Below are 12,523 nucleotides of genomic sequence, written 5' to 3' on the forward strand. Positions count from 1 at the left end.
AGTTAAAACTTGACAAAATCACCATCAGTCAAATGCAAAAAGCTGAACTGCTTGCATCCGCACGTATATTACGAAAATACGTTACGACGTCCTAGGCCCCTGGGTGGGGCCCGACTAGTAATCAATGCCAAATCCGGCGAAGCAACTGGCCGCTGTGATACAATTGTAGTATAATAATAATAATTTTTGCCCCGTTTTATGACCTTCCTTGCCCCAGTTGCTAAGTGAATCACTGCAGTTGTTAACGATTGTTAAGTGAATCTGGCTTCCTCATTGACTTTGGCTCTTTTAGAAGTTTGCAAAGGATGATCAAGTGACCCCGGGGCAATGCAACCGTCATAGGTACATGCCAGTTGCCCAGCGTCTGAATTTTGATCACATGACCGTGGGGATACCACAGTCATAAGTGTGAGAAAACGGTCATAAGTCCATTTTTTCCGCACCATTGTAACTTCAGACAGTCTACTAAACAAATGGTAGTGATTCGAGGATTTTCAAAGTTTTGTTTTATTTTAAATCGTTGTAAACTGTCCACAGTCATGCAGATTAGATGGGCAGATATTTAAATCAAACCAAGACATAAATCAATTTCCCATGATGCTGATCTGCATGTCAGTTAGAACAGAAATATGTCAAAACGGTGGCCGGTGACTGCCGTTTCCCTCATACATGCGGTGTCTCAATGTTGTCTCTTTGGACAGTCACTAAGTGAACAGGAAGCCAGATACATTTAGCAAACCATGTTACTAACTTTAACAATTGCAGTGATTCTCTTAACAATGATCTAGCTTGGCCACAGACGCTTTGAATTTCCATTGTCAGAAGTAGAGGACTGTTATTAAAATTAGTGAAGTTAGTGAAAAATGTGGATTGCTCTCTCTCTCTCTCTCTCTCTCTCTCTCTCTCTCTCTCTCTCTCTCTCTCTCTCTCTCTCTCTCTTTCAAAACATTAGAACTGGTGGTCATCCATTCAAGTTAAATGAGAGGAGATTCAGAATTAGAATACAATATAATAGCAGAGTTGGAAGGGACCTTGGAGGTCTTCTAGTCCAACCCCATGCCTAGGCAGGAAACCCTATACCGTTTCCAACAAATGGCCATTCCAACATCTTCTTAAAGACTTCCAGTGTTGGGGCATTCACAACTTCTGGAGGCAACTTCTGTTCCACTGATTAATTGTTCTCACTGTCAGGAAATTCCTCCTCAGTTCTAAGTTGCTTCTCTCCTTGATTAGTTTCCACCCATTGCTTCTTGTTCTACCCTCAGGTGCCTTGGAGAATAGCTTGACTCCCTCTTCTTTGTGGCAACCCCTGAGATATTGGAACACTGCTATCATGTCTCCCCTAGTCCTTCTTTCTCTTAAGCTAGACATACCCAGTTCCTGCAACCATTCTTCATATGTTTTAGTCTCCAGTCCCCTAATCATCTTTGTTGCTCTTCTCTGCACTCTTTCTAGAGTCTCCACATCTTTTCTACATCATGGTGACCAAAACTGAATGCAGTAATTCCAAGTGTGGCCTTCCCAAGGGCTTATAAAGTGGTATTAACCAAATTTGGGTAATTGACAAAACAAAATCCTTGACCCAATGCAATTGGGCTGGTTTGGGAACTGGTGATGGGCACCTCTGAGGTCATTTTAAACCAACAAAAGATCAGGTTGTCTAATAAATAAGCTTGATGCTTGCTTGCTATTTTCAGAAGCATCATCGCAGACAGTCGCTGTGAGAAAAGGCCTCTTCTTTCCTGCCCATATTTGTCCTTCAAAGTTATTGTCTTATTTAGTTGTGAGTCATCTAGACGAGGCGGGCTATAAATATTTAAATTATAACGAGTCAGGGATTCATCTTAAAGCTGTCACCCTTGCTGTATTTTAGATCAGAAATGCCTTGAACCCCCGTGCAACCTTTTCTCTTTCACAATCCAGATCGAATCTCTCCCCTTTCGCCTTTTTTTTTAAATTTATTTTTGGGCTACAAATTTGTCCAGGAAATTGACTTTAAAATTTTGACACAGCTGCCTTTCCTAGATCCCTAACTGCGGTTCCTTCCTCATTGGGGTTTAGATTGTAATTTCTTGCGGGTTAATCTGTAATCCGCTCTCGATGTGGGTGCACGGAACTGCATTCGCGGAGATGATATAATGCCAAGCGATCCATGGTTTTGAATGGGCAGACAGTTGCTCCTAAACTGGGTGCTTTCGGATGGTTGGACTTCATTTCCCAGAATTCTCCAGCCAATCTGGCTGTGGTTGAGAATTCTGGGATTTGACACCTGCAAATCGGCGGATCTGCCAGGTTGGGAAGGCTAAAGTGCCGTAGCTCAGCTCAAGAACCCAGTTTGATACGTCTGTCATAGCATCAGTACCGTATTTTTCGGAGTATAAGAGGCACCTTTTCCCCTCAAAGACGAGGGTAAAAATCTGGGTGTGTCTTATACACTGAATACAGCATTTTTGGCCTCCCGAAACCCCGCCCCCTTCACAAAAATGGACATACATAGCCTTTAGGAAGCTTCCAGAGTGCTCCTGGGGGCTGGGGAGGGCAAAAAAAAGCAAAAAGGGCCATTTTTTGCCCCCCCAAGCCCCCAGGAGTACTTTACAAGCCTCCCAAAGCCTCTGCATGTCCTTTTTTTTTTTTTTTTGCAAAAAAATGAGGCATGCAGAGTGCAAAAACTTTTTTTTTAATTTACCTCTTCAAAATCATGGTGCGTCTTATACTCTGAAAAATATGGTAATTCTCCTGCTAGGCAAATTCATTTTAAAAAGATGTGGTGACTCTAGAAAGAGTGCAGAGAAGAGCAACAAAGATGATTAGGGGACTGGAGACTAAAACATATGAAGAACGGTTGAAGGAACTTGGCATGTCTAGTTTAATGAAAAGAAGGACTAGGGGAGACATGATAGCAGTCTTCCAATATCTCAGGGGTTGCCACAAAGAAGAGGGAGTCAAACTATTCTCAAAAGCACCTGAGGGTAGAACAAGAAGCAATGGGTGGAAACTAATCAAGGAGAGAAGCAACTTAGAACTGAGGAGAAACTTCCTGACAAAACAATGACTCAGTAGAACAACTTGCTTCCAAAAGTTGTAGATGCTCCATCACTGGAGTTTTTAAAGAAGAAATTGGACAGTCACTTGTTTAGAATGGTACTATAGAGTCTCCTACCTGAGCAGAGGGCTGGACTAGAAGACCTCCAAGGTCCCTTCCAATTCTATTATTCGGCTATTCTGATAAATAACAAAACTTATTTTTCAAACTTATTTTCAGTAGCTTCTTCAGCTATCCTATAACTAACAGATTAACAGAGTTGGAAGGGACCTTGTAGGTCATCTAGTCCAACCCCCCACCAAAGCAGGAGACCCTACACCATTTCTGACTGATGGCAGTCCAGTCTCTTCTTGAAAGCTTCCAGTGATGAAGCTCCCATAACTTCTCTTCTCTTCCTTTCCCTTCCCCTCTCTTCTCCTGTCCTGTCCTGTCTTCTATTCTATTCTATTCACAGACAGATTAACAGAGTTGGAAGGGACCTTGTAGGTCATCTAGTCCAACCCCCGCCCAAGCAGGAGACCCTACACCATATCTGACTGATGGCAGTCCAGTCTCTTCTTGGAAGCTTCCAGTGGTGAAGCTCCCACAACTTCCGAAGGCGACTTCTGTTCCATGGGTTGATTGATCTCAATGTCAGAAAATTCCTCCTACTTCAGCTCTACTGTTGTTAGGAAGGATTAGCATGGTTTAGCAGCTATTCAGCCCAAGCATTTAGAGCAGTTTTTCTCAACTTGAGCAAAGATGCATGGACTTCAACTTCCAGAATTCCCCAGCCAGCCATACAAGCTGGGGGATTATGGGAGTTCAAGTCCATGGATCATTGTCGTCGTTAAGCGAATCTGGTTTTCCATTGATTTTGCTTGTGAGAAGGTTGCCAAAGGTGATCACATGACCCTGGGACTCTGCAATCATCCTAAATATGGGTCAATTACCAAAAAGTCTGAATTTAGCATCCCGTGACCATGGAGATGCTGCAACAGTTGTAAGTGTGAAAAAGGTCTTAAGTCACTAAATTTCTGTGCTGGTGTGACTTTGAAATGAACTGTTATAAGTCTACCTGTACATTAATCGGACCATAAGATGGGTAGCAAATCAATTTGATCAATAAATAAATTGATTATTAAATTGTGTGTGTGTGTCACATACATACATACATATATATTCGCACACACACACACACACACCTATATATATATAAAAGCCAGATACCACTCACTCATCATGAAATCTCCAGAACCGAAAGCCCACAAACTTGAAATTTGGCACGTTTGTTCCTCTTGGCTTCTAGGTACTCACTAAGAAAGGATTTTTCGAAATGACTATCAAATCATTAGTATTTGTTATACAGTAATTAACACGCTCTGATGCTAAGGGGTTCTACTCCCCCTCCCCACCTGAAAAGAACTCTGTTCCAACTGCCAGTTGCCTCACATTCCGTCACCTCAGTTCAAACGGGCAGACGTTCCACTCCTGCACTCAGGAGCAGTCTGGGGCTCCTTATAGTACTAAATGTTGGTACCTCACCAAAATGTCTACGCCTTCCACCTATAGAACTGCTTCCGGACTTAAGGCAGCAGGAGCGATATTCCCTTATGTGTTTCAATCACCGACCACCCCTGAGCCAACAGATTGTGAACAAAATTTATCCTGCATAGCCCGGGCACTGTGAAGTCTACAATTTAAAAACGCACAGACACAACTGCATATATAGCGCAGAGGAAGACATAAACACACCTATTTCATAGAGCATAAAGTTAGGAACCAAGGAAACTAGAGGCAAGGGGGAGGATTCGATTTGGATTTTTTGGATTGGCAAGTACTAGGATGAAATGGGCATTCAGCCATGAAATATATCTATTGGGCTAAATATGTATGAACCGCTCAGAAGAAAAGCACAGCAAATATCGAATGAAATAAAACCAGGATTCCACACCTAGCCATCCTTCTTGTGGTTTCAAACTGTTGAATCAGCAGCTGTCACTTCTCTCCCCACCAAGCCATCTATGGCAACCTATTTTTGAAGTGGCGGTCGTGTCCTGGGAAACCAGAACTGCCTAGCCTAGTGGATCTGCTCTGGAGGGGGCAAAATTATTTGCAATTGGGCTTTCCAGATTTCACGTTTAAGTTGAGAGCAGTGCGGGTCAGGTTTTCCGTCCAGGGATAACGGCTGTATGATAATTCTGTTAATCTAAGTACATTAATAGAAGTATGCATCTTATAGACATTTCATGGCCCAGCTAGGTAACATCATCAGCGCTAGAAGGGAGTGGGGTTTGCGGAAGAGGAGGAAGGGAGAAGAGGAGGGGGAGGAAGGAGAAGGAGAAGAGGAGGAGGAAGAAGAAGAGAAGGAAGGAAGGAAGAAGAAAGAGGAAGATGAGAGAAGAAAACGTGGGGACTATGGGGTCCTTGATGCTCTCTGAGTTTGGTTTTCTTTTTGACGTTTCATGACCCAACTAGGTAACATAATCAGTCTGGGAAAGGAGTAGGGTTTGCAGAGTACAGGAGGAGGAGGAGGATTGTGTGAACCTTGAAGAGAGTTTGCAAAGGATGAGGAGGTCCTTGATACTCTCTGAGCTTGGTGGTTTCCTTGCCAACATTTCATGTCCCAACTAGGTAACATCATCAATGCTAGAAGGGACTTAGATTTGCCAGAGCACTGATGCCGTTCCCTAATTGGGTGATAAAATGTCTGCAAGGAAACCACCAAGCTCAGACAGCACCAAGGGACCCCACACAGTTCATCCCTGAGCTACAAATACTCTCTTCCATTAGTAATAGAACTCATTACTAATTACTACTGCGAGAACATTTATAGCTCAAGGTAGAACTGCACCAAGGACCTCACATTAATAGGACTTTGTGTCAGGATTCCCGTTAGATTTTCCCCATCCAGTGTTAAGATCAAAATCTGGCCAGATTTCTATCAGTCGCCGGGTTGTAGAAAAAAAATTGGGTCCAGCCCACTGCCTCCCTGGATAGGAAATTGCAAATCTCAAGACAATAAGATGCTAAAAGAACTTGTCTCCTGTGGAGACTCGCGGTGGCGCGATGGAGTGATGTAGGTTTCCATCATAAGATCTTCATCCAATCTGTGTCTCCCCAGTTAACAGAATAACTGAGTTGGAAGGGACCTTGGAGGTCGTCTAGTCCAACCCCCTGCTCATGCAGAACACTTTATAGGTTTTATAACTATACCATTTCAGACAAATGGTTAGCCAATATCTACTTAAAAACTTCCAGTGTTGGAGAATTCACAACTTCTGGAGACAAGTTGTTCCATTGATTAATTGTTCTCACTGTCAGGAAATTTCTCCTCAGTTCTAAGTTGCTTCTCTCCTTGATTAGTTTCCACCCATTGCTTCTTATTCTACCCTCAGGTGCTTTGGAGAATAGTTTGACTCCCTCTTCTATGTGGCAACCCCTGAGATATTGGAAGACTGCTATCATGTCTCTCCTAGTCCTTCTTTTCATTAAACTAGACACACCCAGTTCCTACAACCGTTCTTCGTATGTTTTAGCATTCAGACAAATGAGGCTAAAACACATAAAGAATGGTTGCTGGAATTGGGTACGTCTAGTTTAGGACTAGGGGTGGCATGATAGCAGTGTCCCAATATTTGGAGGGCTGCCATAAAGAAGAGGTGGGTCAACCCATTTTCCGGAAAGCAGGACAGGAAGCAATGGGTGGAAACTAATCAAGGAGAGAAGCAACCTGGAAATAAGGAGAAATTACCTGACAGTGAGAACAATTAACCAGTGGAACTGCTTGCCTCCAGAAGTTGTGAATGCCCCAACACTGGAGGTTTTAAAGAGGAGATTGGATAGCCATTTGAATGGGGGTGGTAGAGGGTTTCCTGCCTAAGCAGGGGGTTGGGCTAGAAGACCTCCAAGGTCCCTTCCAACTCTGCTATTCTAACTGGCTTTCCAATCTCTTCTTCAAAAACCCCAGTGTTGAAGCGCCCGCAATTTCTGGAGGCAAGTCATTTCGCTGATTGTTTGTGTGTTTGGAGAAAATACAGGTAGTCCTCGACTTACGGCCACAATTGAGCCCAACATTTCTTTTTTCTTTTTTTTTATGACAAAAATTTTTTATTGGTTTTTCAACATTTATAGGGAAAAGGGTAAATGGACAGGTATACAAATTATGGCAGTTGCAAAGTGTGACAGGCGCCTCTCTCTCCATACTCATAGTATGCATTTATATATAATGCATTGGTATATAATTGATTATAATCAGCATATTAGTTCTGTTACTAAATTCAATCAGATTAGACATTACAATATAAAATCCAGATATAATTCCATTATCACTTTCGGTCAGTTTATAATAATATGATTTTCTTGTTTATTTTTGTGATCTGAGTCTTCTTGCTATTGCCCCATCTCCCTCCACTGGCAGAGCTCTGGCCCCTCCCGTGTCCTGCGTGTCCGTTGTGGTGTCTGGTGGTTTCTCTAGGAGTGTTTTATTTTTTTCCATAAAGGCCTGCGCCTCTATGGGTGAATTAATTCTGATTCTTGTCTCCTCCCAGAATATCAGCATACCTTCAGGCATCAACCATCTAAACCACACCCCTTTCTGGTATAATTTATTCGCTAATTGCGAATAATTCTTCCTTTTTTCTCTAATCTTCTTAGGGATCTGCTTCAGAATGGTTATCTCCATATCATGGTATGTCAATGCTTGCCCCCTTTGTACACCCAGAATTTCATCTCTTGTGCTTTTTCTAAGGAATTTAATGTGAACCTCCCTGGGTACATTGTGAGTTCTAGCATAAGCTGAGTTCACACTCTAAACCAGGTCTATATCCCACCCCATCTGTTGTTTTTCTTTATGTGTGTAGTCAGCCAGGATGTTTATCATGATGTCCCTTATGTTTTCCCCATCTTCTTCTATAACATTTTGAAATCTAAGGTAATAGGACATTCTCTCAAATTCTATTTTCATCTGTTGGATGTCAAGATCTTTGTTCCCTTTCTGCACAGCTTCTACCCCCCCCCTCACCTCCTCCACCCCCCCCTTCCACAAGATTCAGTCTTTGTGAGTTCTTATATATTTGGGCTTGATTTTCTTTAATTTCATCTTTCATTTCCCTTAGCTGTTTCTTGATTTCCTCCTGGCCCTGTAAAATTTGTTGAAGCATTTGTTGAAAGTCCATCTCTGTAGTCTTATGTTGCATCAGTTCTGTTATCTTTGACTGTGTGGCTGGACTGGATGTTGCGGATGTTGGAGCAGAAGTGGCAAAGCCAGGTTTTCCAGGAGGGGGTCTTTTGGATGCCATCCTTTATAACGTTAGAAGTTCAGTCCAAATATGAAGTAAACAGTTAGAAAAGAAGGGTAGCCAGGTGAATCCGGGAGCAGAAGAACCAGGCAGAAGAGAGTCTCTCCAATAAGTCTGGCAATAGATAGAAAATTTCCCCTAGAAGGTTTAAAAAATACCAATCCACAAGAGATTCCTCTGGGAGACACGGAGACAAAGACCGGAAGCCTGAATTTTAAAGGTGGAGTCAGGTTTCAGAGTTCATAAAGACAACGGAAGTGTGCCATCTTGCCCTGCCAGTTTTGGGCACAGAGGCATAACAAAGTTTTAAAAAGTTCCAAAAGTCCTCAAATCATTGTAATATGTAGGATTAAATTGAAAAGAAAATCATCTCAGCCTGTGAGGCTCATTCGTTGGCTCTCCCCCCTCCTCCTTCCCCTCCTCCTTCCCCAGGGGCTGAGAGCAAAATTGTTCCTCGCCGCTTGTCCAAGGGGGGGGGGAAACCCCCCTCCCTCCAGCCGCACCTCCAAAATGCTCCGAAAGTTATTTTAAAGTTTTAAAAGGCTGAGTAAATCTTCATGCAGAATAAGGGATGAAGAGAGAAGCAACCTCACCGCACTGCAGCTGCTTCCTTCAATTGTTGCATTCTCCAGTCGGCTTATAGCGAGGCGCGAGGCGTAGGAACGCGAAGCGCCCTCCGAGCTTGCTCCCCGGTGCCTTGGGCGCGCAAGAGACCTCCCGCCGGCCGCCGCCGCTGCAGGAGTCCTCCGCGATGCCGCCCCTCCGGCAGGACCCCTCTGCGGGGTGTCCTGTGCCCCCCAAGGAGTGGGGAAGCCCACCGGGGAGCCGGAGCGGGCAAAGAGCTGCCCGTCGCCGCCGCCGCCGCCGCCGGAACCGGAACTCCGAGCCCAACATTTCTAACTGTGTTAAGCAAGTGAGTTTTACCCCATTTTACAACCTTTCTTGCCGGAAAATCAGGGAGCAGGTCATTGGAAGGGAAAAAAAAAGAAACCCTCACCTTCTGCCAGGGTTCCAAGTAACACCACCAACGAAAGAAGACTCTTAGGCTTGAGTTTCTTCAAAGTTCCATTTTATTAGAGACATCATATTGACACATCTGGAAAAACCCGAATCTGAATGCTTCCAAATTTTCCCCACCCAAATGGACGTCCAAGCCCCTGTCCATCATATGATCCAATCGGGCACCATCCAAAACCGGAGATGTCTCCCAGTCACACCCCTCCAGGTGGAGGGCAAGATGCCCTTGACTCACTGAGAAGGGAATGTTATTTAGACTATATATATATATATATATATATATATATATATATATATATATATATATATATATATATATATATATATATATATATATATATATATATATATATATATATATATATATATATATATATATATATATATATATATATATATATATATATATATATATATATATATATATATATATATATATATATATATATATATATATATATATATATATATATATATATATATATATATATATATATATATATATATATATATATATATATATATATATATATATATATATATATATATATATATATAAATAAAATACAATACAATACAATACAATACAATACAATACAATACAATACAATAGTAGAGTTGGAAGGGACCTTGGAGGTCTTCTAGTCCAACCCCCTGCCTAGGCAGGAAACCCTATACCATTTCAGGCAAATGGCTATCCAACATCATCTTAAAGACTTCCAGTGTTGGGGCATTCACAACTTCTGGAGGCAACTTCTGTTCCACTGATTAATTGTTCTAACTGTCAGGAAGTTTCTCCTCAGTTCTAAGTTGCTTCTCTCCTTGATTAGTTTCCACCCATTGCTTCTTGTTCTACCCTCAGGTGCCTTGGAAAATAGTTTGACTCCCTCTTCTTTGTGGTGGCAGCCCCTGAGATATTGGAAGACTGCTATCATGTCTCCCCTAGTCCTTCTTTCTCTTAAGCTAAACATACCCAGTTCCTGCAACCGTTTTTCATATGTTTTAGCCTCCAGTCCCCTAATCCTCTTTGTTGCTCTTCTCTGCATATATCTCCCCCACTCCATATAATTCCCCCCTCCTAGTTTCCCACAGAATTGAATGTGGCAAGTCTGAAGGCCCATTGGAAACGATGGCTTCCAGGCCTGACACCTTTGACCCTTGCTGTAAGTCAACATCTGGAATATTCAGTGAGAGGGAACAAATAATTTGTCCCAGGCTTACCACCCCCACCCCCAACACGTTGTGATGACCTCATGAGTGACTGTTGGACAGACATTTGGGAGTCATCCTCCCAGGGTTAAACTGGCCACGCAGCAATAAAATTTGTCCTGTAAGGTAAGGAGTAGAAGAGTGAGTCACACAGTCACGCTTTCTTGTTGGCGTTTATTGCATTATATTCTTCCCCCCTCCTCTATCTCCCCGAGAACTGTTCTTTAGGAAGGGAAGGTAGCTTTGGAAACTGGCCAGGACTTCCCCACCGCCTCCACCACCCCACAGTATTGCTGCCAGTACGAACTCTGAGTCACGGGGTGGGCAGAGGTGGAGAGGAAGAAAAAACCTCCAGAAAAAAATAGCTCTCTGGAGACCTCAGCACAATTCTGCCTTGTAATTAATGAAAGGAGACGAAAATGTCTTTTGTACTGTGGCCGGACTCCAGCAAATTGTTTTGGAGTATCATGGGAATTGGAGTCCCAATGCTGAGGGCACTCTAGGTTAGGGCACGAGGTTATAACAGGAACTTTATGTTTGTTTATTAGGGGGTCTTTGGTGCTCTGTGATCTTGCTTCTTTTCTTGCAGGCGTTTCATGACCCAACAAGGTAACATCATCAGTGCTCGAACGTGGTCAGAGAACGTGGTTTGCTCTCAGTTTATATTCTATATGATATGCCTTGCACTGTCAGTTTTGGTGGGGATGCTCTTAAGAGACCATTGGCTGGGCTGTTGGCTTCTTTGGCAGTCTCCTTTTATTACTAAACTAGATTAAAACATGAAGAACGGTTACAGGAACTGGGTATGTCTAGTTTAATAGAAAGAAGGACTAGGGGAGACAGGATAGCAGTCTTCCAATATCTCAGGGGTTGCCACAAAGAAGAGGGAGTCAAACTATTCTCCAAGGCACCTGAGGGTAGAACAAGAAGCAATGGGTGGAAACTAATCAAGGAGAGAAGCAACTTAGAACTGAGGAGAAACTTCCTGACAGTTAGAACAATTAATCAGTGGAACAGAAGTTGCCTCCGGAACTTGTGAATGCCCCAACACTGGAAGTCTTTAAGAAGATGTTGGATAGCCATTTGTCTGAAACGGTATAGGGTTTCCTGCCTAGGCAGGGGGTTGGACTAGAAGACCTCCAAGGTCCCTTCCAACTCTGCTATTGTATTGTATTATTATTATTAAATGTAAAAAAAATATGTCTGCATACATTTAAATTTCTAACTTCTGTTTCTGTTAGTTAGCTGTTGGTAAAACAAATCCCAGGTTAAAAAATATTCAGTTTTTTTCCTTCTCCTTAATTTTAAGGGTTAATCTATCCATTTCTGCAGTTTCCTGATTGGGGTATTGTTTGCCTGATTGTTGGTCTGATTTTAAACTTGGAGTAAATCTTTGCTGGTCTTGGTGCGGATTGCTTCTTCCCTTTTTGGGTAGTTGATTGTCTCTTTTACATAGCAATGGCACTTCATAGTGCTTTACAGCCTTCTCTAAGCCGTTTTATAAAATTAGCCTCTTGCCCCCAACAATCTGGGTCCTCGTTTTACCAACTTCTGAAGGGATGGAAGGCTGAGTCAACCTTGAGCTGGTGAGAATCGAACTGCTGGCAATCGGCACAATTAGCCTGCCGTACTGCATTCTAACGAGCCATGGTGGTGCAGTGGTCAGAGTGCAGTACTGCAGGCTACTTCTGCAGACTGCCGACTGCCTGCAATTTGGCAGTTCCAGTCTCACCAGGCTCAAGGTTGACTCAGCCTTCCATCCTTCCGAGGTCGGTAAAATGAGGACCCCGATTGTTGGGGGCAATAGGATGACTCTGTAAACCGCTTAGAGAGGGATGTATAGCACCTTAAAGCGGTATATAAGTGCTATTGCTAACCACTGCACCACCATGCGCCATATACGGCTAGTCTATAGATGCTGTTAATAGCTATTGATGATGTTACCTAGTTGGGCAATGAACAAGTAAACTCAGAG

The 12,523-nt window shown here is 42.8% G+C and overlaps 1 protein-coding gene across 1 annotated transcript in view; it reads left to right on the forward strand.

Moving 5' to 3' along the window:
* Nucleotides 1-12,523, forward strand: part of VMP1 (vacuole membrane protein 1) — a 168,263-nt gene that overhangs the window by 72,472 nt on the left and 83,268 nt on the right. The gene's annotated exons all lie outside the window — the stretch shown is intronic.

The sequence above is a fragment of the Natrix helvetica genome, assembly GCF_964273705.1.
Source record: "Natrix helvetica genome assembly, chromosome: 2".
NCBI classification, from domain to species: Eukaryota; Metazoa; Chordata; class Lepidosauria; order Squamata; family Natricidae; genus Natrix; species Natrix helvetica.